The 23,183-nt window shown below is 35.4% G+C and overlaps 1 long non-coding RNA gene and 1 pseudogene across 1 annotated transcript; one reads left to right on the top strand and one right to left on the bottom strand.

Annotated features, from left to right (window-relative positions):
- Positions 1–2,095: 2,095 nt before the first annotated feature.
- Positions 2,096–8,940, top strand: LOC113110443 (uncharacterized). Its single transcript, XR_003293140.1, has 2 exons — positions 2,096–2,466; positions 8,389–8,940. It is a non-coding gene; the product is annotated as an uncharacterized LOC113110443 (long non-coding RNA).
- An 8,457-nt stretch (positions 8,941–17,397) lies between these two features.
- The window catches only part of LOC113109583 (interferon-induced very large GTPase 1-like), a 50,462-nt pseudogene continuing 44,676 nt past the window's right edge, over positions 17,398–23,183 (bottom strand).

The raw sequence follows: 23,183 nt of genomic DNA, 5'->3' as shown, positions 1-23,183 counted from the left end.
AAACAATGGTGATTAAATCCGTGTGTGTGATAATCATCATGTACACAAATGAAACTGAAATAACAATGAATGGTTGATGCAGTGGTATGAAGACTGAAAGGACCTATTTGCCTGGATCTCGCTCAGGACAGTTAGAGAGAGACAGAGATCGGCCAGATCTTCCCACACAGGGAGCGGGTGGTGAATGAGACGCATTGTGCCACATAGGACACGGCAACAAATCGCTCATTGAATCGTTGTGGGGTAAGATTAATGCACAAACAGCACAATGCTAACTCATAAAGCCCAATTTAGAGGACGACACGGAGGCGTCAGGCGCCCCATTCTCCATCTGATGGAGTCACTAGGTCAAGGTTTTCCTTATTCATGCTGGATTTCTGGATTCTTTATTAAATCAGCTTTCGAATTTTAATGTGATTTGTCAAGAAGTGGTAAGAACCAGTTTTGTGTTACCTTCTAATGCAAATGAATGATTAATATAGATCTAATGTTCTATAAAAATTATTTGATTGAACTTATTATCACTGTAGATGTAACAAACTCCAAAACTCAAGGGGGCGACAGATTCCTTCAAACGTGTGCACCATTAAAGCAAATGTGTTTTTATTGTTTATCTAGGCTAAGCATGTCAACAGCTTACCTTTAACTTATTTAAAGGTAGTTGACTTTAAAGCGCTCCATAGATGTTCACTGTAATGGATACTAAAGCGAACATTTTATCAGTGCTTTGAGTTACAAATTGCACTATGAAACATTTCACAATGTGTAAATTTGAGCTTGTACATCCAGAAGTGTCAGTTTTCATGACATACATGTCACAATAAAAATTGTTTTCTGATTAGCATTATCAGTTTATTTAAAAATAGGTTACATACAAAAGACAGTGCCTTACAGCTCTTCTGTTATCAAAATGTTTTTCATTTCTGAATGAGCTTTGGTATTTTTTTTAGTGGCATAACATAAAAACAGGGAGGGTGATGATACTGTCTTAAAGTCACGATGAAGTAAAATAAAATATAATTAAATTAGTTGCAAATGAAGAAGTAGTTTGACATAGTATTTATTATAATTATTGTGTTATTGCATAATGACACTTTAACATCAATTTATTTATTTTTTTTTTTGCTGAAAATTATACAGAAATCCATAAAACCATACAAAACCTAGCATTTACATGCATTTTAAACTTATTTTGCAATTTCTATATTTATTGACCCACTTAGATTTGAAATAGTGGTGATATTTACCGCTAACTTCATTCTGCACAGTTTGTGCTAAATATGAATGATACTTCAGATTTTCCAGTTTGTTGAGAAGAGGTTACTTTTCTAACCTGTAAGATATTTATGATGATAAAAAAAGATATTTATGGGAAAAAAGTTCCCATATCCATACACAAGAACATCACAGACACTTGGGTATGGGGTATTTTGCACTTAACAACAACCACCCAGAACACCCTAAATACATAGCAACACCCTTGCAGCCAATCTCAACACCCATGATAGTGGACCTGATGTACACTGGCAAACAAGCTTGGTGATATTAGTGAAATCCCCCTACACTGGCTCTATTGTGATCCACTGCGCTGTCCTCAGGTGATGAACTGAGCTCTGAGGCAGAGCGTGCAATGAATCCGAACACAACAGGATATGATGTTACAGTGTGTCCAAAGCTCTTATTACTCTTTGTGCACAGGATTAAGATCCACACAATGACTACAAAAGTGCGCAGGTTACACATTACACACATGATTAGGCTTCAGGCACACTCTATATAGGTACAATACATAAAGGTACAATATGTTGGTCTCTCCTTAAAGGTAAATCTATTGGATTTGTTCCCAGGTTTTATAATACGCCAGACATACATATATATTGTACATGTATATTGTTAAGTCCATGACTTAGAAACTAATAGCACAGTTTTTGTCAACAGGTAGTATGATGCATCTGTTGCATAAATGGTGCACACCAAAGTTTATTTCGTCAGATTAGGGGTTTGTTTAAATTTGTACCTCTAACCTTCGGAGTGAGAAACATAGAGTAGCAGAGAGCAGCAATGCTTGGCATCCAGCAGAAGAAAGGGTGGGACTGGCAGGAACAACAGCGATGAGTAAAGCTCAAGTTCTCCTTTATGAGCCCCTCATCTAACGACCGCATTTGATTACAGTCAGTCTCAGAGTTGAGGAACTTTTTACAGGATTACTGCCAGTTTCCTCCAGCACACACACACACACACACACACACACACACACTGCTGGATGCTGGAGCGTCTCTGTGAAAGCGGAGTGGGCTGAGGCTATAATGAGAGCGGTATGAAGGGATGATGTTGAAGACTGGCCGAGCCAGACAGGGATAAACAGTGGGGAGTTTCCTTCAGATTCTACCACCGCTCTTCTGGTTTGTCTCTGTTAGGCAGTTCATTCTGCTTTGATCCTGGAGAAGTTAAAAGAGGCTAAAAAAGGTAAGGATTTCTGTTTTTTATGATATACGCAAAGGTTTTTTAAAGAATCTAGTCGTCAGTTATATCTCAGAGGAAAGTAAAGTGTCAAACTGTTAAGTTAGTTGCTTGTGAGAAATTATATTGAGAGCAAACAGATGTTTCTTAAGTTCCATGCTTCTCATATTTCTCTCCTGAGGGAAAAAAAATCAGTGTAATGTCTTAAAAGATTCCAGTGAAAGTATCTCAAAATGTGCTCAAGATCCCAATAATCTGCAGTCAGATAGGAAGTTAAGTCCCTCAGGAAGCAATTTAATTGACTTGCATGTTGTTTTTAACTCGATTGTGTAGTTACAATCATTTCATTTATTATTTGTATTTTTATTTCACATTTTAAGAGAAACATTTAAGACTAAATTGTTGATAAATGTATTTTAAAATGAGATTTTATGGTGCATTGTTCATTTATCTCCTGATAATGAACGTATTTGAATGTGTTTTTAAATCTTATTACAAGCATCCACCATTTCAGTGTGATGTAAACGAAACAATCATTTTCTTCAAAATAGTTTATATGGATATGTGTGTAGTGACAGATGGTTACCATGTTTCTTTAAGGAAACTTTGATTTCATGTATTGATTTTTTATTTTTACAGAAATAATATACTATAAAACAGTTTATGCTTTGAATGTAATGTTTTCACACACTTAATGCATGTTAATTGTAATTGAATGAAATTTGTATTTTTAAATGCAGCTTTAACTGAACTTTCCAGTGAACCGCTTAAGTACATATTTATGTATAGGCTCATTTCAAAATGACTTTTGTCTTTGAAATATATTTAAAGATTACAAGTATTTCTGTTAATGTTAATTCTATTGAAACTTGTATGTCATGTATTTAAATATATTTGTAATTACAGATTTTAATGACGTCGCAATTTTTACTTTAAAATATGCACCTTAAAGTACAGTTTAAATGATATCCAAGTACTTTACATGTGCTTAATAATCAACACATCTAAATAAGTGTACTTCTTTAAAACAAGATACAATTATTAAAACATAATGATTCTAAATGTACTTTAAAATAAAATCTGGCATTATTATAATATGCACTTTTTAGTCACAACAGTGTACTCTTTAAATACCCTTAAAATACCTTTTATTTTATTGATATATTATTCTCAAGTCTTATGAGACGTAGCCGCACCCTTTAAGGCGTAGTCTTAGTCTCGCATGGGTGGCATCCCACAAACAGTTAAACTTACAGCGTTGATTGTTAAGACTTCTTTACCCAGCTCTTAGAGAACATAAAAGCATTGCTGAAGTCATGCTGATTTAAGCAGTCTAATGAGTAATCCAGTCCAGACCAAACACAGTCTGTGTGGGTTAAGAAGACTCGTTCAGGAGGGGGCGAGGTGGAAGTAAGGTGAAGATAGACTGTGCCACACTAAATGTCAAGTGTGAAAGGCTGCGCTCTAATTTAATCTAGCACCCTTGACTCGTGGCCAGTGAGGCAATGTTGAACGAGGGGCCAGGTCCTCTAATCTCAGTTCGCTCACATGATAAGGTTAGACCGGGGTCTGTGTTCAGTATGAGTGGGCTTGATGGAGGAGGATCAGTGCTGTTTTCCTGACTGTACAGAGAGTGCACATTCACGTTAGTAATGGAGGCACTGAGAGACAGGAGCTGTACTTTCTCAGATCATTTCCTACCACTTTGCTTTGGCCTTGGCCCCCCTTGTTCATTAGCAGTCATTAATTCCCAGGAAAGGCCATCAGAAAAACCTTCGGTGAGGCTAGTGAGGGCCGCTGAAAGGCAGAAAAACAGCAGTGAAACAAAGGATCACGTGTAGAGGTCATGGGTGAGATGTTCTGGGGCCCAGTTTGTGTCTCTTATATCCGAAAGCGTGTGTGAACAACTACTCAAACCCTACGGAGACTCACTATCTCAAGAGGTTTCAGTTTTTATTCTGTGTTATTCTGTGTATTATTATTACCATTATTATATTATGTAGAACACAAACTGAGAATTCTCAAAAAATGTTCACGTGGCTTTTGTGACCAAAAATAAATAAATAATAAAAAAAAAAGTGTCAGAAATACAGTTCACTATATTGCATTTCTTCTGAGGTCATGTAATATATAAATATGTTATATTTTTCTAAGTTATAAATATAGCTGTGTTTATTAATACTTCACAAGAAAATATGACTTCTTTCTACAACTTTTCATCTATTAATTGCCTTTGCTTTGTAATTATTTGTGAAATTTAAAAGCTATTTCTGAGTTAAAACGGATTCAAATAAATTACACTATTTTTTATAGTTTTGTGAGAGGATAAGCCTTGAAGAAAGACTGTATAATATAAACTCAACCGTGTCTCAAACTGAACACAACTTTTAATTTTTACCAGATACCAAAGGCTTTTCAGTGTGAACTCAAATATGTACAAATCTTTTTATTTATCTATAATATTCTAGTACATGTTTCATTTGTTGCTGTTTAAGGTACAGTTGATTCTTAACTGAGAGCTTCTGTTTGTCTCTTGAGCAACATTTGAGCAAGAAGACTTTCCTCCAGGACCCTAAACCTTTCTGTTCAAATCTGTGGTTAGTGCAAAAAAAAGTGAAATTGGCAGACAGCTTTCACATGGCTTTATAGTTTCATAAATTCATGGTGACTGACAACTGTAAAAATCGTCTGCAATGCAATTGCTCACAAATCATCTCACATTAAAGCAATTCTCTTGCATCACATTGCACAGCTAAACAAAATATGAGGTAAAGAGTAACCAGTGTTAAAAAAATAAAAATAAAAACCTTACAACAAAGCTGGAACTAGGGACATTATGCTCAGATTTGCAACTAAGTGTAGTTATTAACCTTGCTTGATATTAATTTTCTAAGCGACTGTAAGATTTTAAGCTTGGAGGTTGAATGTACAGTTAAGGAAACCAACCCCATTTTTCTGTGGGCAAAATATATTTTAAATATATGCCAAATATATGCTGTTTAATTAAAGGTCCCGTTATTCGCGCTTTTTTGAAGCTTTGATTGTGTTTAGAGTGTACAATATAACATATAATATATGTACATTATTAAAAAAACAGTATTTTTCACACAATTCACCTATCTGTATACAGCTGTTTTCACTGTCATAAAAACGGGCTGATGACTTCCTTGTTCTATGAAGCCTCTCCTTCAGAAATACGTAATGAGTTGTGATTGGGCCAGCGGTTCCTGTGTTGTGATTCGACAGCAGCTGAGCGCGCGCTGCCCTCCTGGAAATGTGCGATTGGGCTAGAACGCACGTGCTGGAGATGTATTTATAATCACAGGAGCGTTTTTACTGACGAGATGCGCATGAAAATCGCATTCGTTTTTTTTGCACAGTCCTAACATCTAGTTACCAAAGCTAAACAGCGTTGCACCAACTTAAATAATAAAATGCACTTACCGGTTGTGGTCCATAAACAACACCTTCTACAGACAAAGAGGGAACTGCTCCATCTTTCAAGAGTAATCTTGTGCGAATCCGGCATTAAACTGATTGAGATTGAGGAAGCTGTCCTCAGCAAAATGTGCTGCACATAGTTTTACATGTGGATTATAATTTTCGGGAACAGAGTTAAACATAAATTGTAACCATTAATCTCCAAGTACAGCGTCCCTGGGAAGCCCAAACAAAGGTGATTGGACTCCGAGATGAAAATAACAGCGTTTCAACGACATGGCGACAAAAACACAGCTCTTCCTTCTTCTCCGTCGGAGCACAACAAGGCCACGCCCCCCTGTTTGTGAATTCATGTGGGCGGAGGTTAGTCAAAAAACTGTTTTAGTGACGTCATTACTGCAGGAACTAGAGGGCTGTAGTCCAAACGGGTCGTTCGTTGTAGGCGAATTCTGTTAAATCAAATATCTCGCTTGGCATTGAACTTTGAGCTTTAGAATTTTACAGATATTATTTATACTCTAACAACAACATTACACACTAACTAAAGTTTAAAACATGGGATCACGAAGAAGGGGACCTTTAATATATTTTAGAAACAGAAAGTATATTTCGTTTCAACACTAATATACCAAAATAATTGAATATAATTGGCCATTTTTTTATATTTTGAAATGTTTAAATATATATATATATATATATATATATATATATATATATATATATATTTATATATTAATTCCTATGTCATTTCTAAATATAGTCTAAATGTGTATCAAGTACTATACAGAAAGCTATAATCAGTAATGATATTACTAACGATCCTGAAGAGCAGGATCTAGCCGCATGCACAATGTATCACGTAATATAATATTCCTCCTGTCTGCTGAGGACATGAGGCCGTTTCTTCACTCATACCCACATTACTCTACACAACGTGGAGCGGAAGCAGCGTTTGATTAGCTTCTGTAATCAGGGGCTGCTCCAGACACAACAATCACATTATTACAGTATCACAGATTCTTATCAGACAAAGCCCACAGGTCATGTCCTCAAAAACACAATCTGGCCTGCACTCAGAGCCACACAGATCAAGCACACTGCTCCAATATCTGTCAAGAGCACAGAAATAAAAGAGCTGGAACCAGAAGAAGGATCTGGATCAGTGCTTGACTTTCAGAAAATGGTGGCTGTCTGCCACGGGAGGTCAAACAAAAATATTGCATGATCTATTATATAATGAATAGTATCAAATTACTAAAAAAAATTTGGGAGAGGACCTGTCACTTTGAGCAGTATAAACATTTTCCTAACAACCCATCTCATCTGAAAAGCCAACTATATTACAAGTTTCCACTTTAGTATGAATTTTTATGATGTGCATTGTACAAAAACCAATGATTTTTAGAAAAAGGTAAGCATGAAGGTCCACCAGTTAGCCAGCACATAAAATAGTTATGATTACCATGAGATTGTGTAGGCTAATATATTAAAATTTTCGCCTATAATGAAAATTATGCAAGGAATTTGTAACAACACAGCTGCAATTGTAAACATCATGCTGAGATTTTCAATAGTTATTGTAGTTATTATTAGTGTTGGTACTTTCCTAATTGCAATTCAATTATTTTTGCTTGGGAGATGAATATAAAGATGAAAAAAATATATTAATTTCACTGGATAAGTTCATTATTTTACAAATTTTACAATTTGTTTGAATTTGTAAAATGTACAAAAAAAAAATATTTTTTGAAAAAAAAGTCAACCCCATCTGTCACTGTGTGGCGTATGAATCACACAAATAAATATCAATCGTACATACAGTATACATATCCACCAAACATAGCATGCATATTCAATATTTTTTTGCAGATTTAGGACACATTAAGCTATCACATGGCATAATTTAATATAAAAATTTAGAAAATGGTATGAGATTATTTTACTATTTTATTTTATATGATTCACTATTTCATTAAAAACACAACTAAACCTGGTCAAAATTAAAATAAGTATCTATTTTTAGTTATTATTTCCAGTGTTGGGGAAAGTTACTTTTAAAAGTAATGCATTGCAATATTGTGTTACTCCATAAAAAATTTGTTACTTTTTATGGAAAGTAATGTATTACAATATTTTTGCCTTACTTTTTGTCAACTAAGTTCGACTTAGTCATTTTTTGGGCAATTGTTAAGCTCTTTTCACATCAAAAGTGAAATGAATAAGCCTCAGACTCTCAACACAGATTCAGGAGAACTGTCACTGAATAAATGGGAAAACAAAAGATCTTGTGTTACTTATTTAAAAAAGAAACTCAGATCTTTTTCTTTCTTAAGTAATTTCTTACTTTAAAAGTTACTTAAAAAAGTGCTCTGATAATGTAACTTATAATGTGTTACCCCCAACACTGATTATTACCATTTTTATTTTATTTTTAGATTTGAATATGACATTCAGCTCTAATTTCTATATACATATTTTGTTTTGTAGCCTCGCTGGACCCCATGACTATCCTCCTGGCGTGGATCACTGGACATTTCAGAACAGCAAGCAATATTACGACTGGAGAATTACAGTGCTTCTTAGGAGTTTGTGAGGCTTATGGATTTCCCATCACCCCAGACTGCACTTTATTTTGCAAGAATGTGATGCGGTCTGTTTGACCCATCCTTGTTTCAAGAAAATGACTTAATTTAGCGATATGAGAAACATCAGACAGAGAGAAAAGCCAAATGGAGGACGTCATAGGAAATGGGTTTTCATAAAACATCCTTCACAGGCATTTTGACATGATTACACATGACTAATGATTTCTTCAAATGACTTAATCAGGTTCACTCGTCTTGGGAGGCAAGTAAATGCAGAAATGAAGGGTTGCATAGGCCTGCTAAACTGTAAAACCTAAACCAGCCAACATGGAAGTGATTCAGATTGCATGTTTACTGCTACATGTCTTATTACAAAATAGCTATGATTTTCCTGACTTGTACCATGGTAATACTGTGGTATTCTTAAAGTACCATGCAAATGCAATTTATGGTTCTACAGCATGTCTGTATGGTGTTACCATCTGAGAACATCACTATACTCTGACATAGTATTTTTTTTTTTGTGCAAAAGATACAGACCTTCAGATAACAGTCTTTTCCCCAATATAACACGAGACTTTTCACATCTGCCTCACAAAGATCGCAGATTAATCTTATTGGATGCAATAAGTGATGTCAACTGTTCATTTCAAAACTTGCCTTTCTAGAGAGAAAATTGCATCAAGTTTCTCATCTGGGTGCAGTGGATAATTAGGGAAATACCTAGAGTCAAGCCAAGCATGAGAGAAGCAGGAGCTGGGGTGGGACGGCTTGTTGTGACTGTGTGGGTTCCTGGCATGATGATTTGTGACTGTAGTGAAAAATCACATTGCCAGGGATTACCACACTGCCATGGCCTTACCAGCAGTTCAGGAGGACATGGACAAAAAATGGAGGAAATTTGGAAAAAGGTCACTTGACATGACAGAATGAAAAGGGGAACTCCATTAGGGAGGTTAGCAAAGCATTTGTGATGCTGTTCTGAGCGGGTGCAGAGCTTAGCTGATTGGTGAACGTGCACGGTTTGCTTTTTTGTTCACAGTGGCTAAGTTCTTCATCTGAAAAGAAACTGCAGCTTTTTTCTTTTGGAAAGTAAACGTCCTTTATATGTGCTATCATGGCAAAGAAACTGATAATATATGTATATACCCTTGTGACAATTAAGTACACTTTAGCATACTTTCAAAAAGGACACTTATTATGGAAATAATTTATTATGGAAATACATTATTATGGTTTTTAAAATTTATTTTTAAAAGTGCTTAAGAAATAGTCATAGTCAATTAATATTATAATATCTGCAAGTACAGGTTTTTTCCATTTATAAATACCTCACAATTTGAAGTACACCACAAGTACACATTCAACACAATTAAGTGTATATGTGACCCTGGAGCACATAAGCATTCATATAAAGGTCAGTTTTTTGGAAACTGATATTCATACATCAAATGAAATCTGAGGTTGCAAAAAAATCCTTATATATTGAGAAAATCACCTTTAAATTTGTCAAAATGAAGTTCTTCGCAATTCATATTACTAATCAAAAATTACGTTTTAAAACGTTTACGGTAACAAATTAACATAATATCTTCATGGAACATGATCTTTACTTAATATCCTAATTATTTTTTGCATAAAATAAACATCTATAATTTTGACCCATACAATGTATTTTTTGCTATTGTTACAAATATACCAGTTCTACTTCAGACTGCTTTTGTGCTCCAGGGTCACATATCTTTTTCAAAAGGGTTGTATTCCAATAATAGTTGTAAATATACATATATATTCTATATATAAGTTCTGTCGCCACTTATTGTTATATTGTTTGAAATCTGTATGACTTTCTTTGTGTGGAATGCAAAAGGAGATACTTTTAAGAATGTTCATGCTGCTCTTTTCAATACAACTGACCAAAATAATAATAATAAACAAGTGCTTAAAATGTAGTCTACTATAATCCAAATCATTTGGAGCCCTATAAAAGCTTTGTGTGATAAATAGAGTAAAATTGATTAATAACTGAAAACCTTCCAGTCTACTGTAAAACTCAAATATAACTTTTGCTTTTAAATCTTAGTACATAACAAGTGGTTTTAAGATACCCAAAATTAATCTTTGACATAAGCAAAGTGATGTGCATAAATGTGGTTTGAATACATGGAACCAAATGAGATTATGGGCTTGTTCCTCAATCAAAACTAAACATTGAATAATTTGTGGTTCAAATATTTCTCTATATGAAAAGAGCAGCATTAAACTTTAAAGTATCCCCTTCTGTTTCCCACAGTACAGAGAAACCCATGCTTGTGTCAAACAATATAAGGCTGGATGAACTGCTGATAGAATTTTCTCAGCCTGTTTTTCAATTGATAACAAGGAAGGTATTAGCATCACTAACAAACATATCTAAACTGAAGATGATAAATGTGCAATGTCATAATTAAACACACATGTGTAATGATAAATCTTGCTTAAGAATAGAGAAACGTGCCAAAGTTAAAATGGAACACAGCTCCCATGTGACTGAAGCTATCTTTGTGTGAGAAAATCTCTTATTCGAAGCAGATGATCTTTCTTAAAGGTAAAGCATGTAATTTCAGCGCCACTAGAGTCACTGAATAGAATTGCAAAAATAATACTGTTTTTAAACAGGTTTCCCAAGCACCCACTGTCTACCATTGGTGAAACAAACAGATAGCCCCGCCCACTCAGAGTTCTTTAACATGAACCATCAGCTTTAAAGATGCAATTTAACATGATTTAAAGTGTAATAATATAATATGGTAAATGGTGGCAAGAAATCACATTCCAGAAAAGGTAAGAGTTGGCTTTCTAACTAATTTTGTAATTATGTGAAATGGTCATCCGTGAGAGATCAGGACCTGAGCTCCGGTGCCTTCTGAGCTGATATCAGTTGTGTTGATTTACTGGCTCAGTTCAGCAGGAACAGGAGTGTGGCCCGTGCACACAGAACCACACATCCTTTCACAAGCCAAGGGAAAACACTTCAGCAGAACCTATAGACGATACCAAAAGAAACGAGTCTGTGCTTGATGTGTGCTCGTCTCTAAATGAACGTCCTGAAGTGTCTTGACCTTGAATGCACCAGGAGAGCTGGTTTCCCAGACACAGATTAAGCAAAGTCCCACAGTAAAAATAATTTCCAAAGAGAAGGATCAGAGTTCAGAGTGAGAACTTTTTTATCGAAAATAAACTATTTAGTTGTTATTTGACATATCTGATTCTTATTTGCATGACTTTATTTTTCATATCTATAGTGGAAACAAAACAAATTATTAGGCAAATTAATTAAAAGAGTAAAATAGGCAAACAGTTTAACTTTGTTTAACCAAAATCTGGCCTTAATATTATCTCCCAGAGTTTGTACTGTACTAATTATTAAAACATGCATCTGTAAACTGTTTGTTTGTTTTTTTACATTGAGAAAAACTGCAACCAGAAGTTGCATTTGTTTTTTATGGCTCAGTGGAAACAAAAATGGTCTTTACTGTTGAGCTTTACCAATAATACACTGTGTCCAATGTGTCAGTAATACGCCCCCTAGTGTTTAAACTGCAGTCTAACTTGAGGTCAAATACTTATTTACACTGCGTGCAAATTTTTTATTCTGTTAAAAGGCAGAAAAAAAGAAGGAAAAAAAATGTAAACAATTTTAACCTTTGGTGATCTGAAATGTATTTCTACATTTTAATTGTACAGGACTTTGACAGTACAGCAGATGAGGGGGAGGCAATGCATGATGCAAGGTCTTAAGACGGATGCTTAATATTAAAGTTGATATAGCCTACATAATATCAACAGAACAAATAATGCATCCATAATCCTGAATGACTCCTAGAATTGGGACAAATGTGTTTAATCCCAGGCATATAGTCATAATATTAATGTATAACATAATACATAACTCCTTTTTATTCACGTCATATTTCATATTACATTTGACCGTTGCTGCTCTCTCAATTCACGTTCACTTCTTAGATCATATCAATTATATCACAATGATAATGCGTCACTAGGCGGGAGTGATGCATCAGATCAGGAAAGCTTGAAGGACACTGATTGAGCACTGCAAGTGCATTTCACAGAGTATTAGGAAAATTAACATCTATACTCCATGTGTGCTTTCTAAGCTGTTACAATGCTGTCAGGTAGGACAATTTAAGATATATTATGCTCTGGTGTCCTACAAATGACATTATATTCTAGTTAGTAAATTGCAGTCAAAACACAAGACAGTTTTGGGCAGTTTAATTTGATTACTTCTGATAGCTTTTACATTAGACTACTTTTCAACAGTGTTTGGTAACATGTATAATATTTTTGTCATGAAAAAATAAAAGAAAAACATTATCTAATGAGTCACGATTTTGCCACAAATAGAGGAGTGGATAAAAATGTACATGGTGTAAAATATAAAGGGAGTCATGCAGATAAAGCATTTATAATAAAAATGTTTGTAATCTGATTTAATATCATGCATTATGACCCATTATTAATTTATCATCCATTGTAAAATAGAATTAAATAATATGAACATAAAATTCATCTAAAACTAAAAAATCATCACATTTATTCCAATAAATCACAGCATACAGTACAATCCAGTAGAGTTACAGCAATGCATTTGCTGAGAGATCTTTTAAGATTCATGAGAAGCCAAAGGTTTAGAGAAGTTGTGTATCTCTGTGAAGCACCATCCTCTGAGGTGCTTTAAAACTGATTCATGAGCTTCACGTCAAACATGCATCTGAAATCCTGTATTCAGCAAGTCTTCCCCAATCCTTCTGTGAGAAGTGTTTAGTGTGTAAAGTTATCTCAATGTTCCTCTCCTGTTCTAGCAGTATATTAGACTGGTTCACCTGTAGTCTGGAGGAACGGGTTTCTTCTTCGCTGATCTCCATCCGAGAGATGCTTAGCACTTGTTGGCCCTTTTGCCTTCTGTCTGCGGTCCAGCTCACCCCTAAACCATCTGGATTGGGTTCAGGTCCGGTGACTGTGGAGGCCAGGTCATCTGGAGCAGCACCCCATCACTCTCCTTCTTGGTCAAATAGCCCTTAATGCCTTCAGTGTGACTCTACAATTTTCATAGTCATGAAAATAAAGAAAACTCTTTGAATGAGAAGGTGTGTCCAAACTTTTGGTCTGAAAGTGAAAGTGACGTGACATTCAGCCAAGTATGGTGACCCATACTCAGAATTTGTGCTCTGCATTTAACCCATCCAAAGTGCACACACACAGAGCAGTGAACACACACACACTGTGAACACACACCCGGAGCAGTGGGCAGCCATTTTATGCTGTGGTGCCCGGGGAGCAGTTGGGGGTTCATTGCCTTGCTCAAGGGCACTTAAGTCGTGGTATTGAAGATAGAGAGAGAACTGTTCATGCACTCCCCCCACCCACAATTCCTGCCGGCCCAAGACTTGAACTCACAACCTTTCGATTAGGAGTCTGACTCTCTAACCGACTTCCCCCTGTACTGTACTGTCTGTACTTGTAAACCCTGAATTCAAATCAGAAACAAGACACATCTTTTGGAGCTGAAATAGAAGACTTTATTGATTTTAAAAGAATTTATAACTTTGAATGTCATACTCGTTCAAAACACCTACAGCACATTCCTCTAGGGGGCAGTAACACAGTGGAGACTGTATGGAAGGTTGCTTAAGCGATTTTTTGTGTCAATAGCGTGACTTCGGCATCACTTTTGACAATGAAAACTACTGCACAATGTACTATAAGAAATCTGTAAAAACACACAGCCTTTGTAGCTGAGATAGAAGACTGTATTTATTGGAAACTAAATCATGTATTGGGTTTATTTTCAATAGTTTGTGTTCTATTATAGTTCTGTGGATAAAACCACCATCAAAATGTTCTTCTAGGAACCAGTAACATGACAAATCCTTTGAAGATGAGATGGAATACTGTATGTTTTAAAAATAAGTGAGTTAACAGATCCAAATTCAATTCAATAGTATGCATCCTGATTTACATATGATAGTAAAAGATGGCTGTAAATATTGTTCTTTGAATAAATAACAAGACACACCCATTTAAGTTTACATTTCAAATGGTATGCATTCTAAATTAATTTATTTAAATTTCTGAAAGTCAGACTTGGTCAAGACAAGTGCAATATGTTCCTCTAGGGGGCAGTAAATTGCACAATCTTTGTAATGCTTTGCAAGCTTTTCTCAGTCGGTACATTTCAATAACTTTTGTTGTGCTACAGTTCTGTGAATAAAACCAACCAACAGCTAAATGTTCTTTTATGAACACATAATAAGACACACCCCTTTGATTTGAGATTTATTATTCATACATTTCACAAGTGAAGAAGATGGAATAATTGTGCTTTTTTTCTCTTCTTTTTGCACTTTGCAGATAGTCCATTTCCTGCACTTTTACATTATAAGGTCTATTAGTTATAATTCCTTAAGGCAGATTAAAACCAATAAAACAATGTGTGTTCTCTTCTACATTTGAAAACAATTACTACACATTTATGTTTCTTGTTAAATCGTTAAAGAATTATTGAAGATTTCCAAGGCTGAATCTCTTGACAAATTGTCAAACGTCAATCGTCGAACCAACTTTATATCGGTACAAGGTAAGGCAGACCAACCCATTCACTATATTACAATAAATTAAATTTTAACCTTTTTTAAATCGTTATTTATGATCCGCTTGGTTAGTGTAATCTAGCATATCCATGTGATGATACTTAAATTTATTAATGCAGGCGATGCCCGGTAAAAGTGGCTCGAGGAGCATTTGTTTTGCTAACGTTATTTACCATTTCAGACTGATATTTTGAAAATCATACGAGCATATGTTTTTTAAATCATGTTTTCAGAGCAAGGCAGCATGGAGTGCTGGGGATGTTAAAGGCAAAAGATGGCTGGAATATTACAGGCCTAAAGTGAAGTAAGTTAAGTAGAATTCATATTGATTTTATTGATTGGCATAGTGTTATGCAAGATGTAAAACATCACTTTCTGAAAGTTTTTAAAATATATATATTTTCCATTTTTGGATGAATTGCTAGTTTTTCAAGTGAAGCAGCACAAATGTGTTTTCTGAAGCAGTATAATATTTAATAATGAAATCTAAATCTAAACATTGATCAACTCACACACACACACAGGCCAGACAAATTACTGGTTCTTTCACACCACATTAATGACATCATAAAATCCAAGGATCAGTGATGTTTGATGTTTGATACATTGTGTGCAACCATTTTATTCAAACTGTATTGGCAGAATGAATAACACATTTAATTGCATTATAAGAATTATGCTTCAGAAGAATGTAAGTTGGGTCTAGAAACTTCTAGTTATAGTAGGCTTTCTTAATATGGATTACAAAAAAGGTATTTTGTGTCATAGTTCCACTTGCACTTAACTTAAAGTTGCTTTGTGTTTGTATAAAGGTGTGTTGATTTATTATATATTTATTAAATTATACTGCACGCCTATATATTTATATTTATATTTTCACTAGGGTTGTAATGGTATGAGATATTATGGTATGATAATCGTCTCAGAACATATCACGGTTTTATGGTTATCATGGTATATATTAAACAATAATTCTTATCAGCAACAATGACTATTAAAACATCAAGAAAAAGTTATTTGAGTGAACCAATCCTTTATTATTGGGCTGCATGATTAGTGCCGAAGTTTATGTGTTGCTGCTGTTACAAAATGTTTTATATTATTTTTTTTGTTTGTTTTTTCAGTGTTCTTTTTATTTAAAGGTGCACTGTGTAATTTTTAGCAGATTCTAGTGGTGAGGTTGCAAAAACCAACGGCTCAGTCCCCCGCTCAACCCTCCCTTTAGACAATCAACGATGGCCGACACAGGTAGAGATGTTGTCGGTAAAGACGGCAGACAGCAATGAGATTTCTTTACAAAGGTAAATTAAGGAATTGTATTTACTTTATTGAATAAATCGATGTTATTGATAATGTTAATGTACTTGTTCATCATTATGTCAGTATTTTATTCGCAAGAACAACAAAGTAATGAAACGTGCTCAGTAGAGAACTTTGTCTGTTTAGGGCTACTGTAGAAACATGATGGCAACTTCTGTGTAAGGGGACCTGCACTGTATGTAGATATAAATTAATCAATCTAAGTCAGTAAAAAAACATAACGGTTCATTAAGTAAGGTCTTTATATACCTCTGAAAACATAGTTATGTATATTTTATTGCTTTTCTGTAAATAGATCCTTGTAAATATTATACATTGCTCCTTTAAGGACATGGTTGGGGCATTTTATGTTTTGCAAAACAATTTCAGGTTTAAATAATCACTGTTTGTATTGTTAATAATTTGTCTCTGTCTGTAATTGAAGTTGTGTATTTATTAATGACATTGAAAAGTGGATTCAGCAGTGGGAAGAAATTAGCATATCTTTACTCAAAAATAGTACATTTATAGTAAATTGCTTGTGTGTTGCAAAGACACTCATAAATAATTTGTAATGTACTTGTAATACAAAAAAATACTTTAATATCACTAATCAAGCATTTAAATAGATATATACTTAAAGAGTACTAAGTATACTTGAAGTTGTTCCAATTTAGTACAAACAAGTACACTAAATACACTTAAAGTTATACTTTAATATAATTTAACTACAACTACTGTAGAATAAACTTACAGTACAAAAATAGTTGTTTCAAAATAGCACACTTCAAGTTATCTAATCATTAACACAGTTGAAGTATACTGACAATTATTCTGGCTGCAAGTATACTTGGTATACTTTTTTCACCAGGGAAGGGTTGAGCTAACTGACTAAATCACCATTGGTAGCTCAATATATTGTAATGCTTTTTTCCTCAGTTGGTCAAAAAGCTGCAGACGTGTTACTTGTTCAGATTTGAATCATATTCTCCAAGACGTCGGCAGTGCTGGGCAAGCTAATCGGAAAATGTAGTGAGCTAAGCTAACAGTTACTCTTCGTTAAATGAAGCTTCACTACACTAAAGCTACAGCCCTCTGAAATGTTTTTTTTTTTTTTACATTTCATTTTTATATTGAACCAACATCATCCAAGTCAATGCTCTCTCCCTTTGACAGAGTTTATATGGGGCAGATGGTGAATATATTGCATGTACCTTTAAGTTGATTTAATTGTTCTAACTTTAATTGTAAACTTAAAGTTCAAACTGATACATTATGTTGAATTATTTATAATGCACACGTGTTTTAGGCAAACAAAATAAATATTAAATTTAAATATCTCAGGGTTTCTATTTACACTTATGTTAGTGTTGAAAATAACTCCCTTGGTGTTAAACTATTGACGCAACTAGTGTAGCTTTAACTTTAACTTTGTGTAAATGGAGCTTACACGCTAATGGTGTTAATAGTAAACACTTGTGGTGCTTTTTTGACACTTTATGCACGATGTTTTATTTTCATATATTGTTATATGTTTGCTAGTTGTTTGATTTTGGTGACCATGTTGAATTGCAGATGCACAACAGACAATCACATTTAACAATACAATTATCAGAATTTATTCAGGTAACACTGTCTACATGTGATTGGCAAATGAAGTCTCCAGAATTAATTAACCAGTTGATGAAACTTGTCATCACATATTTCCAGTATAGTGAGGCCTTTATGCTGGGGTCTGGATCGATTCGCCAGTCTGGATAGATTTTTTTGTACTCCTTGTATGGATGCCACTGATCATTGGTGTCAAGGCACTTAAAGCATTTGTCACTGTGCACTAATGATGTACAGATGTCTGTCACTAGTTTTTTAGAATCATCAAATCCGTAGCAGCCGAGACCTTTTGGTCTGTGGATTGAGACAAAGTGTTCAGTGTGGGCTCCTCCTCCAGCCTCACATGGTGCTTCACAGAATGGACACGGTTTCCCACAGCCCCACACTCGATTGAACAGCACATCCTCTGGTTTGGTTTGAAGACAATCTATTTTGCTTTGAAAATCTCTTTCTTGAAAACTGGTTTTCAGTGATTTATCCATGTCCTTCACAGAACATTGAAGGGATTCAGTGAATTTTTGCTGATTTGCATTGTTCAGTGTGCTGATTTTGTCCACAACATCCTTGGGGAAAACAAGCTTGATTTCAAGTTCCTTGCAGATGTTTTCAATGATTCCCTTGATGTCATTTTTCTTTGAGTCTTGTTCTGCTTTTTTGATCGCCAGAGTAATTTCCTCTATGACTTCACTGTGGAGCTTTTCCTCAAATGTGATCATTTTGTTCTCTCCTGTAAAGTGATTTTTAACTTTGTAAAAAATTACCTTTTTAACAAACTGTTTATATGACTGAATGAACTTCAAATAGGTTTTAAATTCAGATACATCAAGAAGATTTTTCAAGACTGACTTCTGAAATGACATCCTTGTTCCAAAAACTGAGTTTTCACCAATCAGCATCTCACCTGCCATTTCCATGACCATCTTCTCAGACGTATCTTTCCAAGGCAGGTGTTAGGCAGTTAAACATAAATTCATCCGCTTTCTTCTGACACTGGTCTCGTTAACGGTAAAGGTCAATGAAGTTAGAGTAGTATGAATGTTTAAAGTTCTCCAAGGCTGTTCGCGGGTTATTGTCCTGGATAAATTCATTATGAATATTTTGAAACTCACTGCTTGCAAAGCCACAGATGTGTAATTTAAGGGACAGTTCAAAATCTTCCTTTATCTTAAAACCTTCATGAGCCTTAAGTCTCTCATCAATCATGTTGAGAATTGCCTGCATGTATGTGTCATCATAATCATTCTTACTTTCCCTCTTTGCTTGAACAAATTTCCAACAGTCCACGATAAGGTTGTCTGACATTTCTTGAACAGTCTTGATCCGTTGAGCGTGATACATCTTGTATATAAAGTCACCTTTGTAGAAAACAAAATCTCCATGGCCTACATTATGTAGATTCTTCACTTCGTCTAAGATTTGAGCCATTGAACTTCCTCTGGATTCAAGATTTCTCCTCAAATCAAGAAGAACTCTTGTCATGATATCTTGTTGCTGTAGCCCTGTGTATGACAGTGTGCTGACAGTCTCCTCCCACATCTGTTCAAATGCTTCATCCAGCATGGAGTCTGACATGTCTGATTTGTTCTCACGACAGAATTTCAGCAAGTCCAGCACTTTTTTCTCCATTGTGTCCATGTATGTCTTTTTGATTCCTTCCACCTTCATCATTCCCTTTCGACGTGAAAGAGCTGCATTCAGTTTGTTTGTGATGGAATTTGAAAGCTCTTTCTTCAGAGATATGGCAGAGTTTATAAATCTTTGTCGATAGCTTTCCACAAGTTCAACATGACCTTCTCCTTGTTCATAGTATGATTGGATCTTGTCAATAATTTCATCTTGTCCCTTTGAAAGCTCAGATTCTGCTTCTCGTTGTAAATTATAATAGACGTCTTCAACTGTGAACTCCATAGAGTTAAATTTTCCATAGTTTAAGATCTTTGTTTCAGCCTGTAATGTTCATGTGTGCATCTGCTTTCTCAGTGTCCAGTCCCATGTGTTGTACTCTGTGCACAGTTTCATGTATGCATCAGCCACCAGGCGGTTTCTGAAGTTGAAGATGAATTTCTCAAATTTCACAGCAGTCCACAAGTCTTTGGTCCATCTAATAAATTCATTCAAGTCACTGGACTTGTGACGTCTGAAGATCTCCATTATATGCTTTTTGAGATCATACACAGACTCACTATAGCCGATACTCACTGGTGCCATTGGGGGGTTTCCATGCCACAGTCCAGGGATGTAGTGGTCACCTTTCTCAGTGTCATAGTTCATCACATCGTTAAATTTACTGAACTCCAGTTTGTTCTCCATTTTGGGTGCAGCTTCTGTCATTTCATCCAGTTGCTCCAACAGATATTTACGATATCTAAAGTTTGAATCATGAGCTGAGACATCAGCAACATTCTGGTGTACAAACAAACATGTGTGTTTCTTACCTATTTCCTTCATCCTGAGGAAGGCATGAACAATGATCTGTAAAATGTCTTTCATCTCTGTTGAATTCTCCATGGCAATGTTGACAATTGTTACATCACTCAGTCCAACAACAAGAGTTGCCAACTCATTGTCGTGTCCATAGCTGTTGTCCAGTTGTGCGAGCTCAGGGGATTTCAGTCCTTCAGTGTCTATTATCACTATATAATCACAACTTAATTGTGCTTTACAGTCATCGGTTACTTTAATGAGCTGCAGAAAGGCTCCCCTGGTGCATCTTCCACTGCTCACTGCAAACTGAACTCCAAACATTGTGTTCAGCAGCGTTGACTTTCCTGAACTCTGGACGCCCAAAACAGTGACAACCATAATCTTGTTTTTGGGCTCCACCAGTGTATTTAATTCAGAAAACACACTAGACAGCCATTTTACAGGGACATTTGAAGAATCTCCATCCATAAGTTCAAGTGGAAATCCATCCAGCAGTAGTTCAGCACAGAGTTTAGGTAAACGTGCAAATTGTTTGCAGTAAAGTGCATCTTCTGAGAGTGAGACTGCAGCTTCGTAAATCTGGCTCATTTCTCGAATGAAGTGTTCCACTCCTAAAGAACTGTTTGAAATCTGTTTATCAAGCTCAGCTATTTCTGTCTTGTTCCCACAAGTATCTTGACATTTCTGTTTGTACAGTTCTCTGAGTTGAGGCAGTACTTCATGTGAGCGATTCTCCAAATTGATTCTCAACCATTTTAAGAAATAGGCCCTTTCTGGTGATGATACTGCACTAATAAAACAGCTTATGGCAGCAGACATGCCTTTTCTGGATTGCTCTTGTCTGAGTTTATATTTCTCAATCTGGAGTTCATCTTTGTAGTCCTCAATACTCTTTTCCCCAACTTTCTTCATTCGGCACCTCTCCTTCTCTAATTTTGCCAATTTCATCAATATTTCCCCTTGCAAGGGCAGCTCCTCCTTCTTGAACTGCACTATATCATAAATGTTTGAAGTGATTTCATCTGCCCCTGCTTTGGCACGCTGACATCCTTCAACATCCTCATCCACCAAGATTCCCAGATTTCTTGCAATCTCAGCTAAATTAACAACTGAGGTTTTATGATTATTGTACGTAATTGCATCTTGCAACTTGTTCTGGATTTTGTTGACAAAGTCTGCATCATTTTGCTTATCTTTAAAAATGAAATTACTTTTCTTCAAGTTGAGCTTGCTGACTGTAGCTTTTATGATCTCGTTTTTGGAGTCTCCAACAAAAAATAGCTGAGGATTAGATTTCTGACTGGGGACTGAAATTAAATGTGAATCTAAACGTTGGGGTTCAAAGAACACAAACACAGCAGTTGAAGCCTCACACAGAAAAGTGTACTGTGTTTCAAAGCTCTGAATGTCACCTCTCAAGTTCGCGATTGCTACAGGCTCAGGAAAGACATCTATGTTCTTGTTTCCACAAGGCAGATACCAGGTCATCTCAACCAACCCATTTGATATTTTCTTGTTGATGTTTCCACAATCCATGTTGAAGTGCACAAAAGTATCAGTGTATTGCTGTGGATTGCTGAGCAGCTTATTCAGAATGTCTGATTTGGAAATGTTGCACCTACCAAGTCTCACAAAAGACACTAAAGGTAATTCTGACAGAGCAATCCTTTCTTCCACAAATGCACTTGGATCTGATAATGAGTGTGGTCTGTATTTTTTCACAATATCTCTCATTGCCCAAAGCATAAGAGTGATCTGATCGTTCTCACTGTTTGGAAGCAGCAGAGGAACAGCAAACTGACACATGCACATTTTCACGATCATTTCCTGCTGAAGAAAACTGTCAGAACAAAGAAACACTGCAGTCAAAACGTCTAAAGGATTTACTGACTGAGGACAGTCTGATTCACTCTCCTGATCATCATCACTCTCTGAATCTTCTGTACCGTCTGATGAAGAACACATAACACTCCTCGCTGTTCTCTGTAGCATCATCAGCTTCTTCAAGAATAGCCACGGCAGATCTGAAAGAGACTGAACAGTCACATCTGTGATACTGTTCTTATTGATCTGCAGTACTGTGTGTAGAGTGAGCTTCTTTTTATAGTAATCCGCTAAACCCAAATTGTCCAGGAGTTTCTTCATGATGTTTCCTGTAAATGAAAACAAAATGAGCTTGCCCAGTCAACACAGCATGATTTTAAGAGCAATGCCATAACCTCAAATAATCCACTGGTATACCCTAGTGAAAAATAAATATACTTAAATGTATTTAAAATACATTTATTTCATGCTAAGTATACTACAAATAAATTTTCTGATTTATGCACTTAATAAAATGCCCTGCAATTATACTGTTTATATACTAAACTGGTATACTTAAAGTCTGCTAAATTGGAACAACTAATTAACAACTTAATGCACTTTAATTGTGCAGAAGTAGTGATGAAGTCCAACTAAAGATATACTTAGTATACTGTGCTAAAGTGGAATGTTTTGCATTTAAACACTGATGTTTTGCATTTTGCATTTAACACTTTACACTTAAATCGATATTGGTCTAAACTTTACTGTGTTAAATTACCAATAGCGATATTGGTCTACCCGTTATCATCCTAAATGCATTCGTTGAACACCTTGTGGTACCATCCCCCAGAGGCAAAAAAATAAAATAAAACTATGCTTCCCTTAATTCCGTCCTTTGGAGAAC

The sequence above is a fragment of the Carassius auratus genome, chromosome 10 (genome assembly GCF_003368295.1).
Source record: "Carassius auratus strain Wakin chromosome 10, ASM336829v1, whole genome shotgun sequence".
NCBI classification, from domain to species: Eukaryota; Metazoa; Chordata; class Actinopteri; order Cypriniformes; family Cyprinidae; genus Carassius; species Carassius auratus.
This window is presented reverse-complemented; position numbering and strand designations above follow the sequence as displayed.